Source organism: Balaenoptera musculus, chromosome 7, assembly GCF_009873245.2.
Source record: "Balaenoptera musculus isolate JJ_BM4_2016_0621 chromosome 7, mBalMus1.pri.v3, whole genome shotgun sequence".
Lineage (NCBI taxonomy): Eukaryota > Metazoa > Chordata > Mammalia > Artiodactyla > Balaenopteridae > Balaenoptera > Balaenoptera musculus.
The window spans coordinates 4,897,557-4,922,642 of NC_045791.1; positions in this window are offsets into that span (position 1 = coordinate 4,897,557).

Genomic DNA, 25,086 nt, shown 5'->3' on the forward strand with positions numbered 1-25,086 from the left:
CTTAAATACAGCTACTTTATTTACTTCATGGCATGAATTTGGTGTCTTATTTTGTTTTTCCAAATTCATAGTCAATTATTCCAACAGTGTTGTTAAAAGTAGTCCAAGTTTCCCCCACTGATTTGAGACGCTACTTTAACCACAGATACAGGTAAGATTACCACAAATCCCTGAGTCTATTATAAAATTTACAATTCTGTTCAATTAATCTGTTGAGCCCTGTGCATGTATCATAAGGTTTCAATAATTTATTAGCTTAATAGTATACTTATATTATTTATTAATCTTCTGTGTCAAATGTTCCCTTGGTTATTCTTGTGTATTTTCTCTTCCACTTGAATTTCCATGAAAACTCTGGCAGAGATTTTGTTATGTTCTACAAGTTGGTGGGAAAAGAGATAACTTTTTTAAATGTTGAATTTTCCTTCTAGACACATAATGTCTGTTTATTACTATCTCCCTTAATGACATACATTTTTATTTCATAATTTTGCAATTTTTTTTATATATCTTTCATATATCTTATAAGGTTTATACCTAATTATTTTATGTTTTGTGTTGCTGAATGCATGGGATATTTTTTACTTTCAAATTTCATTTCTAATTCTAATTTTCTAACTTCATTTTCATTTCTAATCAGTTACTGCTGATATATAGGAAAGCACTTCATTCTTGTACATTTATTTATTTTTTGTTGATTTGTCAAAATTTTTAAATTTCTTTTTTTGGATATCTTCAATATGCAGATGTGTGCAAATGTTGTCTCCTCTTTCCAGTACTATAATTCATTAAAAAAACTTTGTATTTGTTCTTTAACCACTTCCAATACAATGATGATAGTGGGCATTCTTGTCGCATTCCTGTCCTTAATAATAATGGAATACCATTAAATGTAATGCTTATTGTATGTTTCTGGTAAATGTCCTTTACTGAAAATTTTGCTCCTGTTCAAACCTATTGAATTATTTTTTAAAATCAGAAGTGATAATTGAATTTTATCAAATATTTAGCCAAATATAGAGGTAGTCAAATGATTTGTTCCTCTAATAATGGTTAATATGGTGAACTATCTAAAAATTATCCCTGATTTAGAACCATTCATTCATAATTAGGATGCTAATACCTGAGTTTAATTTATCACTTATTATGTACCAGGAACTACTGTAAATACCATACATGTATCATCTTATTTATTTCCAAGTTATGACATACTATATTTTTAATGCAATGCTGGATCTAGTTTGTTAACACATTATTGGGAACTTTTGCCTCTATGTTCTTAAGTGGCTGGGTTTTTGTTTTTTGTTTTTTATCTTTCCTCATTTGGGGAGTTTTCCAGTCTCATAGAATAGGGAATCTTTTCAACCATTTTCTATGCTCTATGCTCGGGATTTTTTGTTAATATACAGTATGTCTTTTTACTGAAGATTTGGTTTTTAAAATTCCCTATAAACCTGTCCAGACATGTTGACTTTATAGGGGTACATTTTTACCACTTTTAAAATTGTTTCCATTGGTTTTCTATTGTTTCTAAATTCTGCTTTGGACATTACATATTCCTTGTGAATCATTTATTTTCTCTATACTTAAGGTGTACAATGTGATGATTTGATATACATATAGATCGCCAAAGTATCACCACAATCAAGCTCATTAACACATTCATCACCTCAAAAAGCTAACTTTTTGGGGGGTGAGGGGAGATGAGAACACTTAAATTTTACTCTCAGCAAATTTCAAGTACACAATACAGTATTATTAACTATAGCCATACCCCAGCCCTGGGCTAACAATATTCTACTCTCTGGTTCCATGAGTTCAACTTTTTTAGATTCCATATATAAGAGAGATCTTACAATGTTTGTCTTTCTGTGTCTGGCTCATTTAACATAACATTATGCCCTCAGATGTTATCCTTTTTTTTTTTGGCTGCACTGCATGGCATGCAGGATCCTAGTTCCCCAACCAGGTATTGAACCCGCGACCCCCACGTTGGAAGCATGGGGTCTTCACCACTGGACCGCCAGGGAAGTCCAAATTTCATCCACGTTGTTGCAAATGACAGGATTTCCTTTATTTTTAAGGGTGAATAATATTTCATTATATATAATATATTATGTGTATTATATTATATTTATTATATTATATGATTATATAATATATATGCCACATTTTCTTTATACATTCATTCATCAATAGACACTTAGATTGTTTCCATATCTTGACTATTGTGAATACTGCTGCAATGAATTTGTAGTGTGGATATCTCTTCAATATCCTATTTTCATTTCTTTTGGATATATACCCAGAAGTAGGATTTCTGGATCATATGGCAATTCTATTTTTAGTTTTTTGAGGAATCACCATACAGTTTTCCACAGTGGTTGCACCAATTTACATTCCCACCAACAGTTGACAAGGGTTCTCTTTTTTTTTAATTGATACATAATTAACACATAACATTATATAAGTTTTAGGTGTACAACATAATGATTCAATATATGTGTATATTGCAAAATGGTCACCACAATAAGTCTAGTTAACATCCGTAACCACACATAGTTATAAATTTTTTTTCTTGTGATGAGAACTTTTAAGATCTACTCTCTTAGCAGCTTTCATAGATACAGTAGAGTATTATGAACTCTACTGTCACCATGCTGTACATTACATCTCCGTGACTTAATTATTTTATAACTGAAAGTTTGTACCTTTGACCCCCTTCACCCATTTCTTCCACTCCCCACACCCCACCTCTGGTAACCATCAATCTATTCTCTGTATCACTGAGTTTGGCTCTTTTTTAGATTCTACATGTACATGAGATCATACAGTATTTGCATTTCTCTGTCTGACTTATTTCACTAAGTATAATGCCCTCAAGGTCCATCCATGTTGTTGCAAATGGTAGAATTTACTTCTTTTTTATAGCTGAATAATATTCCATTATATATATATTATATAATAATAAATTATTATATAATATATATGTAATTTTCTTTATCCATTCATCCATCAATGGACACTTAGGTTGTTTCCATGTCTTGGCTATTGTAAACAATACTGCAGTGAACATGGGGGTGCATGTATCTTCTAAAGTTAGTGTTTTCATTTCCTTTGGATAAATACCCAGAAGTGTCACTAACATTTCTGTTTATTCTGTGTGAAATATACTGTCATGCATTATAATTATGGATTTATAGTTTGTATCTCTATCTGGTTTTTGCTGTGTCTTGAAGCTATGCTCTTTATGCATAAGTTGCTGATTCTTATTTCTTCTTGTAGAATCATAACTTTCACACTGGAACGACCCGAGTAGGAGACAATGGCATGTGGTCTTTCGGTTGCTTCTGTGAGTTGCTGTCTAACAGCAGTGTGGCAGCTGCAGCCTGACTGACTGTCCCTGCCCTGCCCCAGACAGAGTAGGGAGAGATACTTAAGCTTAAGAATTTGAATTATTTTCTGTCTGATATTAACATTGTTACACTACCTTTATTTTTGTTAGTATTTCCCTGCTGTAAATTTTCTAAGTTATTATTTCCAACTTTTGTCATGTCATTTTGTTTTAGGTATGTTTCTTGTAAATTTCAGTCTGAAAGTCCTTCACTTTTGATACGGAATTTACCTTATTCCCATTAATAGTGGTGGTCCATAGGTTTAAATTTATTCTTGTCATCTTGTTTAATGTTTTCTTTCCAACAAGTTTTTCTTATTCTTTTTTTCTTTCTCACCTTTGTTGGATTGACTCCATTTTCTTTGTCAAATTTTTCTTATTCTTCTAATTCAGAATTTATTCACCATTTTTTTGTGGTCACACTTAAATTTTTAACAATATACATGTTGTTCTATTGATTTCTAAAGAAAATCAACCTCTTTTTAATGCTGTATGTGGAACTATTTTACAGTCAACTATTTTTTTATACTCAACTCTAAGTTTTAATAGTTTCTTTGTTTACTATTCTTTCTTAATTGCCATGTCTTTCTCTAGGATACTGTTTTCTCTATTCTCCTCACAATGCTTCTGACACCAAAAGTGTGGGTTTTTCACACTAAGCAATTCTTCATTTCTCAGCAGACACCAAATAGATGTCCCACAATTTTTTTTTTTTTTTTTTTTGGTTGCATTGGGTCTTCATTGCCGTGCGCGGGCTTTCTCTAGTTGCAGTGAGCTGGGGCTACTCTTCATTGCGGTGCTCAGGCTTCTCATTGTGGTGGTTTCTCTTGTTGTGGAGCATGGACTCTAGGCACGCAGGTTTCATTAGTTGTGGCACGTGGGCTCAGTAGTTGTGGCTCACGGGCTCTAGAGCACAGGCTCAGTAGTTGTGGCACACAGGCTTAGTTGCTCCGTGGCATGTGGGATCTTCCCAGACCAGGGCTTGAACCCATGTCCCCTGCATTGGCAGGTGGATTCTTAACCACTGCACCACCAGGGAAGCCCTGTCCCACAATTTAACTCAATTCTGACACTACCTGAAGTTAATGCAGACCCCACAGGTTAAGGACTCTGTTCCACAAGACTGCCCCCACTTCAGATGCCAATCACAAGTAAAAGTTGTCACCTGGAATTCCTACCAATAAGCTAAATCATGGGTTTCCACAACCCCTTCCTTGGTTTTTCAATAATTTGTTGGTATGGCCCAGAGAACCCAGGAAGACATTAAGTAAACTCACTTAATACTTACTTACCATCACTGTTTTATCATAAACGGATACAACTTGAGAATGGTCAAATGGAATTGATGCATAGGACAAGATGTGAGAAACAGAAACACACCATGCCTTCTCTGGGTGTGCCACCATACCAACACATGGATATGAGTTCACCAACTCAGAAGCTCTTCAAATCCCTTTGGTTAGGATTTTTTATGGAGGCTTCAATAGGTAGGCATGATTGATTGGATCACTGGCCATTAGTAATTAATTCAACCTCCAGCCTCTCTCCCCTCCCTGGAGGGGATAAATGGGGGTGGGGATGGGGTTGGACATGCAGCTGTGCTGAAAGTTCCAACCCTATAATCACATGGTTGCTTCCTCTTGCAAACAACTCCCTCCTTAGGGGCTTTCCAAAAACTCACCTTATTAACCTTATTAACATAAACTCAGGTGTGGTTGAAAGGTGCATCTTATGAATAACAAAAGACCTTTCACCTTTCTCATTCCAGAGGTTTTTCAGGAACTGGGAACAGAACAAAATGTAACAAAAGATGCTCCTATCACTTTTAGGGTAGGAAATTATAAGGGTTTTAGGACCTCTGGCCAGGATCTGACAAAGACCAAAATACGTATTTCTTATTATATCACAGACACATTTCATGTTTTTCTAGAGAATATAATCTGGCAATTCTTAGATGACAGGCTACGAGGTGGCAAATTTCTGAGTAATTGCATGTCAAAGTGTTTTTGTTTTGTTCTTTCATATGAAAGCTAGTTTGGCCAAGGATAAAACTCTCAGCTCAAAATTGTTTCCTCAAAAATCTGAAGATATTTTTTTCTATTATTCTCCTGAATCTAGTATTGCCCAGGACTAGTTGAATACCCCAAACCACTTTTTGTTCTTTTGTTAAGTTTTTTTTGAGGATTTCCTTTTTTTTTTTTTTTGAGGATTTCTTTTTATTCTTTATATTCTGAAATTCCTCATTGGTGTCTCACAGTGTAGTTTTTTCTTCATGTTGCTTGTCCTTTCTTCACACCCCTTCAATCACTGGACATATGCACTAATACCTGTATTTTTAGTTTCATTTTGACTCTTCAGTGTACAGATATTGGAAATTTTTATGTTTATTTTCCTTATCTCTTAATTTTTTTTATTTTTTTGTGTTTTTTGTACTGCAGTTTTCAAAAATTCCTATTCTGAGTGTCTCCAGTTCATTAAGATAAACTTCAGTTGTATCCATTCTGCTGTTCAACCCATTTACTAAATTTTTCATTGCCAAGACCATTATATATATGAATTTTTTTCATATTTACCTCTTCTGGTTTCATAGCAGCAGTATTCTCGCTTATCTCTCTAAGGATATCAACTGTACTTCTTTTATAGTCTTACTTTTGCTGCTTTATTAGCTCTTTTTCCTCTGATGTCAGCTCTTCTCTTTGCTGAGTATCTTTGCTGATTTTTGTTGAAGGATGAGGATGGAGGCAGCTGTGGAAAATCCTTCCAAGTGGGATGTACCAGTACTTCTCTCCTGAGTTGGGAATTCATCATTCTCCCTGGGTGTCACCAGCCCTCCAGGGAAGTTTCTGCCTCTTGACAATAAGCCTCCACATTCATCTCACCATCCAGGGGACAAATGACTGAGTTGTCACCACTAGGCAAAAATTAGTGGAAGAAGGGATTATCTCCCCAACTGTTTTTCTCGTGCTTTCCTCAACCATTCACCATAATGCTTATCTTGGGCTTTCTCCTGCTTGTTGTGTCTATTATGTTTGAAATTAGAAAACTCCTAACAGTTCTCCCATCTTTTTTCTCTATATTTTGTAAGTATGCACTTCGGACTATAGTTTTCTTCATTAATGTCTTCTATGTCTTAGTAATTTTTCAAAATATCTGCATCACTGATGACATTCTCTTGTTATCCAACAATGATAAGTATTTAATATTTGTAAAATACATTCATTCTATAATTTCTTGATATTGGGAGTATGAAAGGAGATTGGTAGATCACCTTAGACACCTTGAACTAAACTATCTGCTTCAAGAGAGGCAAATGAGGAATGAAGAAGTCATGTGCTTTGCTCTGGATCTCAGCACCTATCAGTGACAGTGGGGCTTGAACCTGTATATCCGTGATTTCAAAGCCTGTGTATTTTCCACTGTACTACATGCAGGCATGTCACTGGCAATGGAGAGCATTCCTGGGTGCATAAAAACGTGAGTGGAGTCTCTGTGCTGGTTAGCCTGGGGAATCACAGTTGGTGATTAATAGTTAACAGTTGTCGAGCTCGCTTTTGAGAAACATCTCTTGGAAGAGTGGAATAGGCACAAGGAGGGAGTGCAAACTGAAGGGGTCAGCTAGGGGTCTGGAGGCAATCTGGTGAGTGAGGGTCAGGGAAGTGTCCTAGATGTACAAGGAGAAGGAGATTATGCACACATACACACACACACATGTCTTCAGTAAGCTGCTGTGGGACAAACTAATATTAAACCATTAGTACCAGTAAGTCCTTGCAAATCTCTTTCTAAAGGTCTGAACCACTCAGCCTGTCTGGATGGCCGAGGTGTCAGCCTGGTTTGCCTGTAGAAGCACTGCTACAGGTGTATCTTCTTGTTTGCATTTCTTCTCTGCCACACCTCCCCCCACTCTGGCAAACCTGCTCCCTCAACTTGTTCTCTCTACATATGGACTCACAGCTCAGACATTTTAGTTGACAGCCTGATTTTCCATAGTCATTGGCTCGATGTAGCCCAGGAAGTGTTTGTCTGTGAGCTGAATAACAGCTGACCAGCAGACTCTGAAGAGGGTGGCTTTGCTACCCATTAAGAATATAGTCCTGAAAAGAACAGGAGCAGGTAATGATGTTGATTCCCAAATTCCCAAACTGCTACCCAGGTCAGTTCATGACAATCACAGAAATCTGGACCGGTTCCCTCCCAGACTCTTCAGTGCAGTCACTATGCAGGGAGAAATGTGATGTCCCATCCGCCCACGTATTCATGTCCACCAGATCTTTGTCCCCCTGCTTTGTACATGATTTTCTGTCAGTTCAAGATGTGTGAATAAGATTCATTCCCACACCACAAGGTTAAGTTTCTAGACAATCTAGTTTTCTAGACAATCTCAGCTGACACAGGTCTTGAGAGAAAGGACCCCCTTTGGAGTGACCTCTTGTATGAGCACCTCTAACCCGTTACCACAAACCCTTTAAGACCAGACCCATCAAAGGTACCACGAAGCAGATCAAGGCAGCTTTCCTTCTGGTTGGTTGTGTGAGAAAAGGTTCAAGTTCCTAGTGAGACATTAAGCTCTTTGCCTAGGCTGATAGCTAGCCTCACCTACCTTGTTAATAAGGCTGCTCTCCTAACTCCAAATTCCCTGACTTTCAGGGCCACGCTCAGATATCTCCTCTTCTCAGAATGCCGTGATACCTGCAAGCCATGCAGATTCTCCCCAGGATTTTACTAGTCGGCTCAGTGTCATACTCATCCATGAAGTCTTCTGGGAACAACACAGCACACACTCACTTGTCTGAATTCCTGCAGTATTCACATAATAAAAAATGCCTACCATATGTTTACTTGCTGTAAATCTCTGCCATTAAAGGCTGAGCTCCCTGTCAACCACCTTTTTTTTTTCTGTATGTCCAGCACCAAGCATGGCTCTTGGGGAAGAATAGGCTTCAGAGTCTTTTACCTGGGGATATGGGTACCCTGATGCTGAGAGCACACATGAAGAGCTGGGCAATCATGGGAAAGGTGGGGCCAGCATCAAGGTCAGATACCAAAGTCAAAAGACAATGCTGAATTCAAATCTAGGAGATACACAAGCCCAGAGACAAGTGAGTCTGGCAGACAAAGGGCACAGTAGTGTGGGAAAATCCCCAAGTGTTCCCTCACCTCGCCACCCCTTAAGCTCTCTAACATACTTAGAGAGCCCACACAAAAAGTGCCCTGAATCCTGTTGCTGGCTTTTGCTGCCACGACCAAAGCTCCCATTCCTATTTGGTTCACCTCTATGTATTTACACATTACATGCATTACACGAGCAAATACTGTTAACATGTTCCTCTATCACAGTCTATACTGGCTTAACAGGTGCATACAACTGGCCTGTCTTCTTGGTTCCTGCAGCTCCATCTCCAAAGCCGGTCTGATTCTCAAGGAAACACTACCACTGCACGCCTCACTTCCTACCACCAAGTGCTGGTCACATTGCTTGTTTCCCTCTGGTTTGTGAGCAATGTGAGACACTGAATGACTGTGTCTTTTTCATCTTTGCATCTCAAGAGCACGGCATGATGGTGTCAAGCCCAATGCTTGGGAAAGTGTCTGGCACATTTTATTGGCACTAAAAAAAATGTCTGTTGGATGGAGAGGTACAGTCTAGTGCAACAGTTACTCTTAAAATAAATTTTGAATCTCCTGGTCCACTTTCATGTCCAGAACTGTCTTTAATCAACCCTTTACCTAGGCCCACCCCACGCAGGTCGGGGGTTAGCAACTTGCTCCTTTCAGGGCTTCTTGTCCAAACTGGAGATGAGTCCATGGGGAGAACATCCATCCAGAGACAGCAGGGGGAAGAGCCTCAGGGACAGAGATGGCAAGGGAGTGGCCAGAGGAGCCAGGGAAACCAGAGAGCACAGGGTCCTGGTGTACAAGCAGGAGAGGACTGCCTGGAGGACAGGTGAGCGTTGGCCAATGCAGGAGGACAATAGGTTATCAGTGGGAGACTCTCTGATGTCCTATAGAAAGCAGTTTTGGTAGAAGTTGAAGCCAAGTCCTGCTTGCCAAGGAGTGAGCTGTGACTGGCTGGTGAAAAAGCAAAGCAAGGGGATGAGATTTTCAAGAGCTGAGATAAAGGTAAGGAGAGAATTATGGTACCACCCTGAAGGGGAAACAGGATTTGTAATGGAGTGAAATGGCAACTCTACCCTCAAGCCTACTGGTGGACCTTGACCTGAAATGCTGTCCTATTCTGATGTGATTGCTACATGCCAGGTAGGAGGAGATGGGCTTCCCAAAAGGAGTCAATCCTCTAGGTAAAAGGAAGATCCAATGGGGGGGATCCAGGCATCATTTTATTAAAGGTAAAAGCAGATTGCTTAAGTGAGGAGGGCCAACTAGCTGAATCCCCCAAAAAGATGTTTGGCTGACAGAGTGATTTTTAAAATGTGAATACCTTTTAGGTAGAATAAGAACTGTTTGGATGGGAAGAGGTCTCACTACTATCTATTTTATCAGAGTGTCTGCCTAATTTACCTATGTATGTTATTTGCTTGACCAACCTTGAAGGCATTTGAGCTTCTGGCACCTACCTTATAGGGAAATGTAAGTATTGATTAGGTGCTGGAAAGTATCCAATGCCTGAGGGCTTAGGCTAGGGGAGAAAGACAAAACATATGGAAGATATATTCATTCTCTTAGAACAAGGAGGGAAATACTTGGGCCTGAGAGGAAGTGAAAGACAGGGTCTTCTCTCTGGTCCTGGTCTGGGGAGCAGAGTTGGCAAAGTGACTGCTCTTTTAGCTGCATGCCTTCCAGCCATCCCTGGGGCTTGAGGAGCTCTGAAGAAGGGGTTCCCAAGTTCGCCTGGAGGACAGAGATTACTACCAGTATTACAACACTGTGTCAATGTGTCAATGTGAAAAGGGAGTGTCACTGGGGTTTATATGGTGCTGGTAGCTTACATGCTTTTCAACTACTGGCTGTCTTAACAGAAACTCAAACATGAGCGGCTGGTTACACAAGTACCCCTGAAGGGGTTGTGTTTGGAGGGCACACTCTGCATTCCTGACCATGACCTCCTTTGCCCAACACCGCTGAATCCTTTCATGTCCTAATTGAGAATTAACACCCATTAAAAAACGACTGGTTGAAAAGAATTTAAGGGCCCTCTCAGTTACTGATGTTTAGATGGTGGTTGCAGCCATTGGGAATGGCTCATGACTAGCACGTAAAGCTTCTGGGGGCATCTCCGTTCTCAGACTCCAGTGAATAGCAGAGCTGTGGTCAGCCAGGGCTCTGCCACTAAAGGACATTTGGTCTACCACTCTGCAGACTGGAGCCCAGAGTAGCATAAGTCAGGTGTTTCTGGGGAGTTTCAGGTAGGGTTAGAAGTGTCTGAGCTTAAAGTCATGGAAGCAAAGAGCCTGAGGCAGAGCGGAAGGAGAGTCCGTTTTCTAAGCGTGACCTGGGGTGCTGGGCTCTGCTGCAGTCCAGCCCAGGCAGTGCTTTCAAAGGGACTTTCCCTTCCTGTCACCATCACTCTGCAAAAATGTCCAAGTCTTCCACCCTCCCTGGTGAGGGGCTTGTGGGTTTCATGGCTTTGCAGACTAGAGAGGGCTAGCATGGTATGGTCCAACACATGGGGGCTGGGACAAATTAGGGGCTGGGCGGCATCTTCAGATGTGGAAGAGTATGACTCCAGTTTAGACATACGACAGGCCAGGGGCTGACCACCCCGAGGGACACTGGAAGGGACAATTCTGCCTCTGGTGTGCACCCCAGACTTTTTCCAGAGGCAGGGGGCCAACTTGCACAAAGCAGGCATGCACACTCACACCCCCCAAGGAAATTAACCCAAACATTAAAGTGAATGTTTACAAATCACAATAAACTGGGGAACAGATTCCAGGAAATAGACTCTGAGGTCAGTGGAGGAATGTGCAGCGTGTTCTGTGTGGGAGAGCTGGCACTCAGAAGGTGGTGTGTGATTCCCACACTTTGCTGCTCCACGGGACTCAGTATCTTCAAGCTCTGGGTTCGTGGGTTATAAAATACAGAATGTCCCAATTGGCATTGAAGGGACCATGTAGAAGGCAAGGACATAGGAAGGAAACAAATGTCTACAAACATCTATTTGTGAGGCTCAGATAAAAAGCCAGGCATTTTATCTTCATATCTATTATCTTACTTAATTACTTTCCTCATTTAGCAGATGAGGAAACTGAGGCTCAGAGCCCTGAAGATTACCCTGTCTTCACCAACTCTGAAAGAGTCAGAGGCAAGGACAGCAGAGGGTCTGGGTGCTCGGTGCGTCCACGTGGGAGTGCCCTGGCCTCGAGGGCGGTCCCACCAGAGAAGCACACATCCCATTGCTCACAGCCCTCTACAGCAAAGGGGACACAGTGAACTGTGTGGGTTTGGGAAGCCCCCTGCCACAAACCAAGCTCTGAGTTAACGGAAAACTTATTAGAGAAACCTTGACTTTCAATAAGGAAATTAAAAGCTTATGAAAGTAGTGCAATTGACTGTCCTCGGAATGAATCATAATTTACATTTAATTACAAAGGCAGAACTCAGGTTGGGAGCTGTGCCCATTAAACTAACTGTTTTGCTATATTTGAGGATGTTGCAGCCCCAAAGAATTGGTTTTTGAAAAATGTACATCAGCATGGTGTACGTTTAAACAGCACCCAGTATGCTTTTAGTCAACTATTAAACACCTACTGTGTGTGGAAGATAGGATTCCAAAGGAATCCAAGAGAAGCACAAGAAACCCTTGACTCCCTCCTTCCAGAATTCTACCGTATTTCTTCAGAGAAAGCACAAGGACAAATATAATTGTTACTATATCCTGTGTGCCTGGTACAAATAAATGAATAGTCAGGAAGGAAGGTATCAGCCCAGGCTGGCATTTTCGGGGAGGAGCCATGGAGGGCTTGGGACTTGAGATTAACAGAGTGATTTATTTAAAATATAAATCCAAGTATGAGCCTGCCCCTAGTTAAAGTCCCTCCAGTAACTTCATATTCCTTCTAGGTTTGGGCATGACCTTCTCAGCGTGGGGCTCAAAGCTCTCCCTGTACGTTGCACTCTGTCCAGACCCACATTTCATCTCCGTTCACCGGTCAGGCATCGTGTCCCAGCAATACCAAACTATTGCAATCTCCTGTCCACACAGACCTTTCCTTATTCTTTCCCTCTGTATGCCCCTCCCCTTTGCTCCCTACTCAAGCCTGGCCATCCTTCACCCCTCGGGAAAGGGTATCAATACTTGACCACGCGCACGTTGCACCTGCTCGGTGCTGCATCATACGCCTCATTCATGCCTCTCCCGCCTCCTCAGAAACAGCTTTAACAGTAGGATGTGGCTGAGACATGTCTCCTTAACGCCCGCTTCGGATCCAGGCTCTCCAAGCAGCCCCACGAGCCTGCGTAGAATCCGTACACCAGCCTCACTCTCCCGGGGAAGCCCTGCATGGCCACGTGAAGCCTGGTATGTGGGCGGGGAGGCGGGGGGAGGGGGGCTACTTCTGTGAGGCTCAGCACTTTGCAGACAGCAGCCGGCCCTGCTCGTACAGAGCCAGCATTGGGTGCCTTGGGCTCTGCTGCCTGGGGTGCTGCCTGGATGATTAGAAGGAACTTGGCCACGTAAACACCTTGGGTTGGATCCTGTTTCTACCACATGGTAGTCGAGTTACCTGGGCCATGACTCGTCCGTCGTCCTCAGTCCCCCTTTCCACAAAATGGGAGCAGGAGAATTAACTACCTTCTATCAATGACACGAGCTAAGCCCCGGGTCTCAGGCCCATACTCAGAAAAACGACAGCTCTCATTCTGTCTGGTCAAGGCTCCCTGGATGGACACTGCTGGATGGCCAGAGTCTGTAGCCACAGCTCCGACCCAGGCCATCTCCAGTGCTGACCCTGCCAGGCCCAGGGAGTACAATTTCCTGGGCCTTCTCCTTGAGGCCTCCATCTGCAACCCCACTTTCCAGAGGGTCTTCCTGGCACCACCTTGTGGCAGAGACAGGAACTGCAGGCCCACCTCCGGAGCTTGCTTGCTCTCCGGTGGTCTGCGTAGCGTGGGGGTGGGGCACCCCTGGAGCTGCCACCAGCCAGATGGTTGTTTTGGACTTTAATTCAGGTTAAGCTTGGTCCTAGGCTTCTAAGGATACAAAGACCAATGGCCCCAGCTTCACAGCTCCAGGGCATATTTCTAAGTCAGCCCATGGCTGCGGGCTCAGGGTAGGCTGTACCAGCAGCCTGGGCATGATGCCCGGGCACCAAGTTGCCAGGCAGGGGGTGCTGCCAGCATTCCAGGCTCTGTCCACCCCATGGCTTAAAATCCAGGAGGGATGAGCAATTTCCCCCATCGGTCCAAACCAGCCACTCTAAGGATAAATTACATCCTTTCTTTGCTAGTACATTGCTTCAAGGTCTGCAGTGCCTACAGAATGGCTTTGCCAACACACCTGTGATCTGAGCCAGCAAACCATGCCCGCAGGACAGAGAGACAGCCAAGAGGGAGACGCAGCGAGATGGCGAGTGGGAGACACAGCCCAGAGCTTGATCCCTGGCCCAGGGCCTCTCTTGAACTCTAGACTCCCAGATCCAACCACTGATGGCATCTCGACCTGTGTGTCCAGAAGGTGACGTGTTCAGCTGACCTCACCAGTGGCCCAGACCTGGGCTCTTCCAGGGCCCCCCGGCTCAGAACATGGCTCACCTGGGACAGGTAACCTGAGCCAGCCCTAGGGCCCCGGAACCAGGCATGAACAGCTGTCACACAGAGTCCCACCCTGCTTTTCCTAATTCCAGAACTCTGAGCCGGTTCAGGGTGACATTGTGTCCAAATCAATATTCTTGTTTCAGCAGATGCTGTTTATGCACACGCTCCCGGGACGGTCCTCCTTCTAGAACCGAAGGAAAAGCCACACTGGAAGAAGCTTCCTCCTTTCTGCCTGACCCCATGTCTCCTGAGCCCAAGGCCTGGAAAGTCAGGGCCACCCTGCAACCCCAGGGCAGCCAGCAGGAGGTGCTGGCCTCTGTGTGCAGGGCCGTGGAGCAGGAAGATGTGCAGACCTGGTCCCCAGGTGGAGACACCACCCCAGCCTGGCTCCCCACCTGAGCACACACCAGGCTTGGGTCCTGTACCATGGGAGCTGAGCGCACACCCGGTGATGGTGGCCCTTCTCCTCATCCTCCTCTACCCTCTCTGCACAGTCAATTCCAACCCACCCCCATCCTCTTCTCTCCCTCTCACCTACAGAGACCGTAATTCAACCGTCTCCTCACTGCACCCGGGTCTGCCCCCAGCCCTGTGACATTAGGAAACCCCTCACGGACACTAGCTCTGCCGGGAGTTGGCAGATCTTGTGGGCCAGGGGGTCCCATGTCAGGCCCACTGCGTTCTTCCCACTCCTTTGCAGGCATTCACTTTACCTGCAAGCCAGGTGCCGTGTGGGAGAAGAAAGGAGAAGGGGACTAAGAGGAGAGGGTTAATTGTCCCTCCCCTGATTCTTACAGGAACAGAACCTTCCAATAGTCTCCAGCCAGAAACCGCCCAATAGCCACCAGCAACCTGCATTTTCAGCGACGTGTGGCACTCTGTGCCACGTGGGGTGTAAGCAGGGTGGATGTGTGCAACTTCCAGAGCGGTCCCTTGAAAGGAAGTTGCTTGCCCTCTGTCCCTCTTCCCCTTCTCTTGGGCAGGAATGGAAAGGAGGGCAGAGCTTAGACCCTGACAATGACAGAAAGGACCTGGGTGACTTCTCAGAGTGGAGATGCCCAGCCGCCTGACCACCTACCAGCGTCCACTTTTATAGGGGAGAAACACAGCCCCTCTGTCTCACTTAGGCCACCAGTATTTGGCTTCTGTTAAAGCTTCTGATGAGGAGCTTTGAATCTACTTGAAGAAACAGGATTTACACACAAAGGTTCGTTAATTGTGCTGGGTTTCCTCCATCTGCCCCTCCCAAGCAGCTCTCCATCATCCTCCCCTGGGATCTGGTCCCTTGAGGGTGACCTGGACAGACTGCATCTACAGGTTTCCAGTTTGGCTTGTGGATGGGGGGCCCCAGCAGGAAATGGGAGAGCGAGGGAGAGTGAGCTCCCTGCCTGCAGCGCTGCTTTATTTACCAGAGTTTACAGCTCTTACAGGAGGCCCTCTGCAGGTCCAGCTGCCAGTGAGGACCATGCTCCTTGCTCAACACAAAACAGTGAGTGATTAGTCATTACTGTATGTGTTACATCTCAGAGTAAAATGTGTAGAGATTAAAGACTTAACTCAAGGAAATGTACAACTAAAGGTACAATTCCAGGCACGGAGGTACTTCAATGAGACACTGATAGGGTGGCAGGAGGAGGGAGTGTTGTCACCTGTGCCCATAGCCTAATAGCACATAAAAGGGACCCAACAGGAGCCACTACAGGCAGAGCCCCTGGAACAGCATGCCCTGAAGTATGATCTGGAGGCAAAAAGGGGTCTGTTGTCTAATGAGCTTGGGGACACCAGGTATGCTCTCCCTCTTGGGAGACTGTTGATACGCATATTTTTTTAAATGTATTACAGAGTGGCTTCTTGACCCCTTCTCCCCCCCCCCACCTCTACCCTCACTCGCGGAGATTCAGCCACAAGGGCGTCCTCGCTGTCCCCAGGCACAGCCAGCATGGTCCCCACCAGGACTCCCGCTAGCTGCCCTCTGCCTTCAGTGCTCATCCCAAGATCTCCCCGGGACTCCCTCCCTCACCTCTTTCTCATCTCTGATCATAAGGAGACCCCCTCCCTAACAGGGCACCCCGCCTTCTGTCACATTCCCGCCCCTCACCCTGCTTCCTTCTTCATCATTGCAATCGGCACCAATCAACACTTTACATACAGGATACTGTGGAGACTGTGTGTTGCCTTCCACACCAACGCAATGAAGGGGTCATATGAATATTTTGGTTTCTCAGTGCATATAAAAGTTATGTTTATGCTACACTTCAGTCTATTAAGTGTGCAATAGCATTATGTCTTAAAAACATACATATCTTAATTTTAAAAGACTTTATTTCAGGATTGGAGGGAAGATGGCAGAGTAGGAAGACCCTGAGCTCACCTCCACCCACAGGCTCACCAAAATTGCAACAATTTACAGAGAAACTAATGGTGAGAAAGACCAGAGTCTAGCAGAAAAGAGCTTCTGCAAGTAAAGGTATAAAGGAGGAACCACAGCGAGATGGGTAGGAGGGGCAGAGATGCAGTACAGTCGAGAACCATACCCCAGGGTGGGTGACCCACACATGGGAGGATAATTACAACTGCAGAGGTTCTCCCTAAGGAGCAAGGGGTCTGAGCCCTACATCAGGCTCCGCAGCCCCGGGGTCCTGCACTGGGAAGATGAGCCCCTAGAACGTTTGGCTTTGAAGGCCAGCAGAGCTTATATTTAGGAGACCCAGAAGGCTGTGGGAAATAGAGACTCCACTCTTAACGGGCGCACACAAAATCTCAGGCGATCACGGACAGAAGCAATAACGTGAAAGGAGCCTGGGTCAGACCCACCTGCTGATCTTGGAGAGTCTCCCGGAGGCAGGAGACAGCTGCAGCTCCCCTGGGGACATGGACACTGGCAGCAGCCACTGCTGGGAGCCCATTCTACCACGTGGACACGGGGGCTGACAAGTGCCATTGTGGAGTCCTCCCTCTAGCTTAGTAGCACCAGGACCCAGCCCTGCCCATCAGCCTGTCGGCACCAGTACCAGGACGCCTCAAGCTAAGCAACTAGCTGGGCAGGGACACAGCCCCACCTACCATCAGACAGGCTGCCTTAAAACTCCCAGAGCACACAGCCTCCTCAGGACACAGTCTTGTCCACTAGAGAGCCCAGGACACTGCTCCACACACAAGGGCACAGGCATTAGCCCCAGGACCCCAGGACCCAGCCCACCCAGCCGCAGGCAAACACCAGCTCGGAGATACCTTGGACTCTTCAGCCAGTTGCCCAGGGGTCCAGCTCCACTCACCAGCAGGCCAGCACCAGCTTTAGGACACACTGGAATCTGCAACCAGCCATGTCAGCAGGCCAACACTAGATCTGGGAGCCCTGGCCCTTCAACCAACCAACACGCAAACCAGTTCTGCCCACCAGTGGGCCAGCACTAGCTCCAGGACCACCTGGGATTCCACAGCCAGCTGTGACCTGGCCCCACCAACCAGCAGCAAGCAGCCTCCACACAAGGCACGGTCTGGCAACCAACCGGACGAGGGCCAGCCTCACCTACCAGACCACCCTCAGTAGTCAGCCCACCACAACAGAAGGGCCCACACAGCCCACGTAGGGGGCACCCTAGCAAATAGGACATCTCCTTCAAAAGGCCACTTCTCCAAGGTCAGGAAACATATCCAACCTACCAGACACAGAAACAAAAACAACAAATTAGGCAAAATGAAGTGACAGAGTAACATGTTGCAAATGAAGGAAACAAGATAAAACTCCAGAAGAAGAACTAACTGAAGTGGAGAGAGAGAGACAATCTACTCAATAAAGAGTTCAAGGTGATGATTGTAAAGTTGATCAAAGAACTCGGGAGAACGGATGAACAGAGTGAGATGTTATAAGCTTTTAACAAAGAGTTAGAAAATATAAAGAAGAACCAAACAGAGATGAAGAATACAGTAACTAAAATAAAAAATGCACTAGAAAGAGTCAAGCATAGATTAAATGATACAGAGAAATGGATTAGCAAGATGGAAGACAGAGTAGTGGAAATCACTGAAGCTGAACAGAAAAAAAGAATTTAAAAAATGAGGACAGTTTAAGAGACTTCTAGGACAATATATATATATGAATATTCATGTTACAGGGATCCCAGAAGGAGAAGAGAGAGTGAAAGGGGCAGAAAACTTATTTGAAGACATAATAGCTGAAAACTTCCCTAACATGGGGAAGGAAATAGACATCCAGGTCCAAGAATCACAGAGTCCCAAACAGGATTAACCCAAAGAGAAAAACACCAAGACACATTGTAATTAGAATTGAAAAATTAAAGATAAGAAGAGAATATTAAAAGCAGCAAGGGAAAAAGCAACACCTTATGTACAAGAGAACTCCCATAGGCTATCAGCTGACTTTTCAGCAGAAATCTATTGGCGTCTTCTGGAAACCCTCCATTGCTCTGAGCTTTATCACAGATTTACAATAGTGGTTTTATGCTCCTACTGATAATCAGATGCTGAGCCCTGATTTGTCTTGCTCTGAGCCTCATTTAAGTTGAGTACCCTGCCTCTTAACCATGTTGCATCTGCTTTCCATTTTGTACATTTTGCTTTTTTAACAAAATCATGGCAGTAAAACAGGAATTGAGACATTTTGCTTTCTCTCTGTCACCTTCTAATATTACACCATATGCCATCAACAGTTGGACTCTGTCAACAAAACTTTTTAAATCCTTTTTAAAAATATTCATAACATATTTTTCATTTATGAAATTCTTCTGATCTTTCACCTTCCTTAGAATCTTATTCCAGATTTGTGTCATGCTTGGGCATTTTATTATACTAATTCCTCTTTAGCACGCATGAATCAATTTCAGAATAGCCTCCTTCTACAGCTCCTTCAACATGTCCTTTCTTGACTTCTCTTCCTCATCCAGACCCCTAAGCTAAGAGTGACCCAGGGCTTAAACCCTGAACCTTGTTCCTTCTTTATCCACACTGTCTCCCTAAAGTGTTTGCATCCATTCCAATGACTTTTAATATCAGATATATTCTGACAACTCCACAATCTATTTATCTACTCATGGTCTCACTCTTTACCACAAAATGTATTTATCAAACTGCATACTTGACCTCTCCATTTGGATTCTAACAAACAACCCAAGCCTTTCCCACAACAGCACCTGACCTCCCTGTCTTCCACTTTTAGTAAATGATACCCACAATCAACCAGTAGCTCAAGACAAAATCCTAGAGCCAATCTTGTGACCACTTTCCCTTGTGTCATACATCCAATTCACCGGAAAATCCTGCCACCTCCACCTTCAAAAAGATATACGATGTCCAATATTCTTTTCACCTTGTATCTTACCTTGACAAATGTGATGTCATCCTACATGGCCTCCCTACTTATACTTTTACCCTATAATCTGTTCTCCACATGGGAAGATTTTTTTTTCAAATTTTTCCTCAGATCCCAGATGGACCTTCTCTGTCTGCCTCTCCATCTCATGGAACTCTTCCAGTCATAGTGGGTTGCTTTGCCCTCTTCCCAGGATATTCTTTCCAGTATAGTTCATCTTCCTCATTTCATTCAAATCACAGCTCAAAAGTCATGTCCTCAGAGACAGCTAAAATCACAAGGCCTATCTACGCCCTTATTATATAATTACATTATATATCATTCGTTTACTTGTTTACCTCTCCCACCACTAGAAAGTAAGCTACCTGAGGGCAGGGGCTTTGCTGTTTCCAGGTCTTCGGGTCCCAGAGTCCAGAGCAGTACCTGCATGGAGTAGATCCTCCTTTGGCCAGGATGCTGGCCTACCTTTTGAGTGGGTCCTGAGCATCTTTGAGAGCTGACTGTACTTGGGCCTTGGCAGTGATGGGAAAGGAATATAAAAACATACCGTGAAATCAAACACAATAGGTGTTTGGGCGTGGACATGTCTAGCTGATATCAAGGGATACCAAAGGCAATACTGTCCACCTAGGAATGCTGCCTGGTTAGAAAAATCCTAGAAATCATTAATGCAGTCAGGTGTAACCCCTATAAGGAGAATATGGCTCCCTGGTCAACTGTCCCCATTTGAAGGAAGATTTGCTTTGACCCTTGATAGTGCTTCTTATGGGGGCCAGATGAGAACTGACTAGAAAACCACTACCTCATAAACATGCTCAGAGAAACCCGAGTGGCAGCTTCCTTAACATACTTGCATATTCAACCTAAAAACTTATTAGCATTATAGTGACAGATCAATGTGTCACATAGCTCCCAGAGCTGGGGAAATGCTAGATAACCAGGCCAGGCCATTTCCATTATAGGAATTACCTTTGACAAGTCCCCAAAGCACAGCCTGTCTTCTGCTCTATGTAGGGCCAGGCCCAGGGATGGAGACCCTGGTCTTTGAAAATCACTGCTTGTAGTATATGAGACTGATGGCAACCATGTGGATGATGGATTGAAAAGAAAACCAAAAGTCAGTCTGCCATCTACCTTTTCCAAATATTCAGGGATTCTACATGATATTATGGAAGAAACACAGAACGTTAGATTGGTGGTAACTTTGGAAGCAACAGCAGGTATAGGAGACCCCTCTACAACACCTCTGTCAACACCCGGCCTCAGCTTCAACATCCTCAGGAAGGTGAGTCACAACCTCTTGAAGTGGCAACTTCAAGGTTGACTTCCAAGGTTGTATGCTACAGGTGAGCTATATATTAGTACCCGCCACACTTTCCCAGCATTGCTGAGAGATAAGTGTTGGGGAGTCAGATGTCTTGGGTGGGACTGCCGGCAACACCCCACGAGGCCCAGATGACTCCTACAGTATAGATACCCTCCTGTGTCCACCCCCACTCCTGTGCTGTCCAGCAGGGTCCTCTCTGCTCTCTCATCCAGACGACTGAAGTGGCCTCTATTCCTTGATCTCCCGGCCTCTGTTATTTCACTACTAACACATTGTTCAGCCTAGCGCTCTTTGCTTTTTGTTCTTTAATTATTTTTAATTTTTATCAAGATTATGCATACAGAACTTTTAAAAAGTACCACAACAGGCCTCTCCACTCCCCCTATTTTCCTCCTCCAGTAGAAACGAAAACAAAACCTTGAGGGGCAGAACCTGAAGTCATATGAATGTGGTTATAACAGGGTTGGTCATTGGCCTTCTAACCTCCAAATCCCCAGCTGGCTGGCTGCATGCAACAGTGGAGGGTATTTCATTCACCTTTCAACAACGTGGCCCCTCCCACTTTACATACAGGACTGATTATTTTTTAGACACAGCTTACTGTATTATCAGTGATTGGTTCTATTTTACTTATGAATTTTTGTACTTAGCTCTGTATGACTAATTGCCATGCTCACGTTGCTATTTCTTGAGTTTTCCATCTGGCTATCATCAATTGACTGCTCATAATGGAAGATAAGATTCATTGTTCCCAAGCCCCGCCCTACACATATTGACTTCCCATCCTTGACTTGGTCCAATTTCATTCCCTTATAATTTTAGTTAGCTCAGTATTTGATCTTCATATCATTATGACTGGCTAAATGCTCTTTACAGCTGAGCCATGCGGTATACTATGATTACCCTTTGTTTCCTGGACAATACTTTGCTTTCCCTGAAGTTAATAATTACTTTGTTGTTCCATTTACTTTGTTTTATTTGCACTCTTGCCCTGTTATAAATATCCTCTCAGTGTATCATCATGAAGAATCTCTACTGGAGCATTCTTTCTGTTTGGTAGCTTCCTTTTTATCTTATTTTTGTTTTAACTTTTTATTATGGAAATTTTCAAATGTACATAAAGCTCCACATATCCACATTTTTGCTGAAATATTTTAAAGATAATCCCAGACATCATATCATTTCATCTAAAAATGCTTTAATTTGTATCTCTAACTTATAGGTACTTTTAAACAATATAACCATCATGCTATTATCAAACCTATTAAATTAATAACTCCTTGGAGCTTCCCTGGTGGTGCAGTGGTTAAGAATCTGCCTGCCAATGCAGGGGACACGGGTTCGAGCCCTGGTCTGGGAAGATCCCACATGCCGCAGAGCAACTAAGCCCGTGTGCCACAACTACTTAGCCTGCACTCTAGAGCCCACGTGCCACAACTACTGAAGCCTGCGTGCCCTAGAGCCCATGCTCTGCAACAAGAGAAGCCACCGCAATGAGAAGCCCATGCACCCTCAATGAAGAGTAGCCCCCTCTTGCTGCAACTAGAGAAAGCCTGCACGCAGCAACAAAGACCCAACGCAGCCAAAAATAAATAAATAAAATAAAATAAATAAATTTTAAAAAAGCATACGCTATAAAAATAATTCCTTAATATCATCTGATTAACCAGCATATATCCAAATTTTATGATCGTCCCCAACATATCTTTCAAGCTAGTTGGTTGAAATAGAATCCAAATGAGACCCAAGCATCGAATTTCCTTGTATATTAAGTCCCTTATTCTGTAAGAGTTCCTTCTCCTGTTATCTCAATGTCCTTGATTAGCTGAAGTGACCAAGTCATTTGTTTTATAAAATGTCTCACGTTCTAAACTTGGCTGATTACTTCTTCTGAGTGTCACTTAACTTGTTTTGCTTTCCTTCATATTCCTTGTACCCTGGTAGTGACTCTCAGCCTGGACAGAACATTAGAATCACTTGAAGAGCCTTTTATAATAAAACCTCAATGCCCAGACCAATTAAATCAGAATTTTGGGATGGGACCCAAGCATTAGTATTTTTAAAGTGTCCCAGGTGAGCCCAGTGGGCATTGGAAGTTACCAAACACTGCCCTATAGAGCAGCATTAGCAAACCTGGGAACCTGTGAAATGAAAATTTTCAGGCACATGCACAGACTTACTGAATCAGAAACTCTGGATGTGGAGCCCAGAAATCTGTTTTTTAACAAGCCCCCCAGGGATTCTGATGCTCACAAACATTTGAGAAGCACTGCTGTTGAGGTTTAACTTGATTCATTCATTTTCTTCAAGCATAAAGACTTCATCAGTCGCTATATACTTCCTACTGAGGTGGTTCTCAGCCTTGGCTACACATTAGAATCACCTGCACAGCCATAAAGAAGAATGAAATAATGCCATTTGCAGCAACAGGGATGGACCTAGAGATTATCATACAAAGTGAAGTAAGCCAGACAGAGAAAGACAAATATCATATGATATCACTGATATGTGGAATCTAAAAAAAAAAAAAAAAAAAAAAAGATACAAATGAACTTATTTTCAAAAGACAAATAGACTCACCGACATTGAAAACAAACTTATGGTTATCAAAGGGGAAAGGAGGGGAGAGGGATAAAGCAGGAGGCTGGGATTAACATATACACACTACTATATGTAAAATAGATAACCAAAAAGACCTACTCCATAGCACAGGGAACTATACGCAATATTTTGTAATAACTTATAACAGAAAAGGATCTGAAAAAGAATATATATTATACATATATATGTGTGTATATGTATAACTGAACCTGTGCTGGATACCTGAGACTAACATAATTTTGTAAATCAACTACACTTCAATTAGAAAAAAAAGAATCACCTGCACAGCTCTTGTTAACTAGGATTCAGGCCCTGCCCCAGGTCAATTGAATCTGATTATATGAGAGCGGGGCTCCAAGGCTCATGTTTTTAAAAGCTCACCAGGTGATCACAAAAGCACAGGGAGGGTTAGGGATCACTGTCCTACCTCACCACTTTAGGAGGTACACAGTGCTGGAGGGCCCCATCTTTAGTGGTGCTAAGACTTATTAGTGGATTCAGGTATTGTCAGCCCGATCCCTCCATTATAAAAATGATGTTGAGGGGGACCTTCAAAATGGCTGAGGAGTAAGATGTGGAGATCATCTTCCTCCCCACAAATACATCAGAAATACATCTACACATGGAACAACTCCTACAGAACACATACTGAATGCTGGCAGAAGACCTCAGACTTCCCAAAAGGCAAGAAAATCCGCACGTACCTGGGTAGGGCAAAAGAAAAAAGAAAAAACAGAGACAAAAGAACAGGGATGGGACCTGCACCTCTGGGAGGGAGCTGTGAAGGAGGAAAAGTTTCCACACACTAGGAAGCCCCTTCCCTGGCAGAGACGGAGTGTGGTGGGGGGGAAGCTTCAGAGCCACAGAGGAGAGCGCAGCAACAGGGGTGCAGAGGGCAAAGCGGAGAGATTCCCACACAGAGGATTGGTGCCGACCAGCACTCACCAGCCCGAGAGGCTTGTCTGCTCACCCGCCAGGGTGGGTGGGGACTGGGAGCTGAGGCTCTGGCTTCGGAGGTCGGATCCCAGGGAGAGGACTGTGGTTGGCTGCGTGAACACAGCCTGAAGGGGGCTAGGGCACCACAGCTAACCTGGGAGGGAGCCCAGGAAAAAGTCTGGACCTGCCTAAGAGGCAAGAGACTATTGTTTTGGGATGCGCGAGGAGAGGGGATTCAGAGCACCACCTAAACGAGCTCCAGAGATGGGTGCGAGCCGCAGCTATCAGCGCGGACACCAGAGAAGGGCATGAAACGTTAAGGCTGCTGCTGCTACAGCCAAGAAGCCTGTGTGCGAGCACAGGTCACTCTCCACACCTCCCCTCCCAGGAGCCTGTAGAGCCCATCACTGCCAGCATCCCTCGATCCAGGGACAACTTCCCCAGGAGAACACACAGCGCACCTCAGGCTCTTGCAACATCATGCTGGGTTCTGCCACCACAGGCTCGCCAGGCATTCCGTACTCCTCCCTCCCCCTGGCCTGAGTGAGACAGAGCCCCCTAATCAGCTGCTCCTTTAACCCCCTCCTGTCTGGGTGGGAACAGATGCCTGAGGGTGACCTATACACAGAGGCAGGGCCAAAACCAAAGCTGAAACCCAGGAGCTGTGTGAACAAAGAAGAGAAAGGGAAATTTCTCCTGTAGCCTCAGGAGCAGTGGATTAAATCCACACAGTCAACTTGATGTACCCTGCATCTCTGGAATACCTGAATAGACAACAAATCGTCC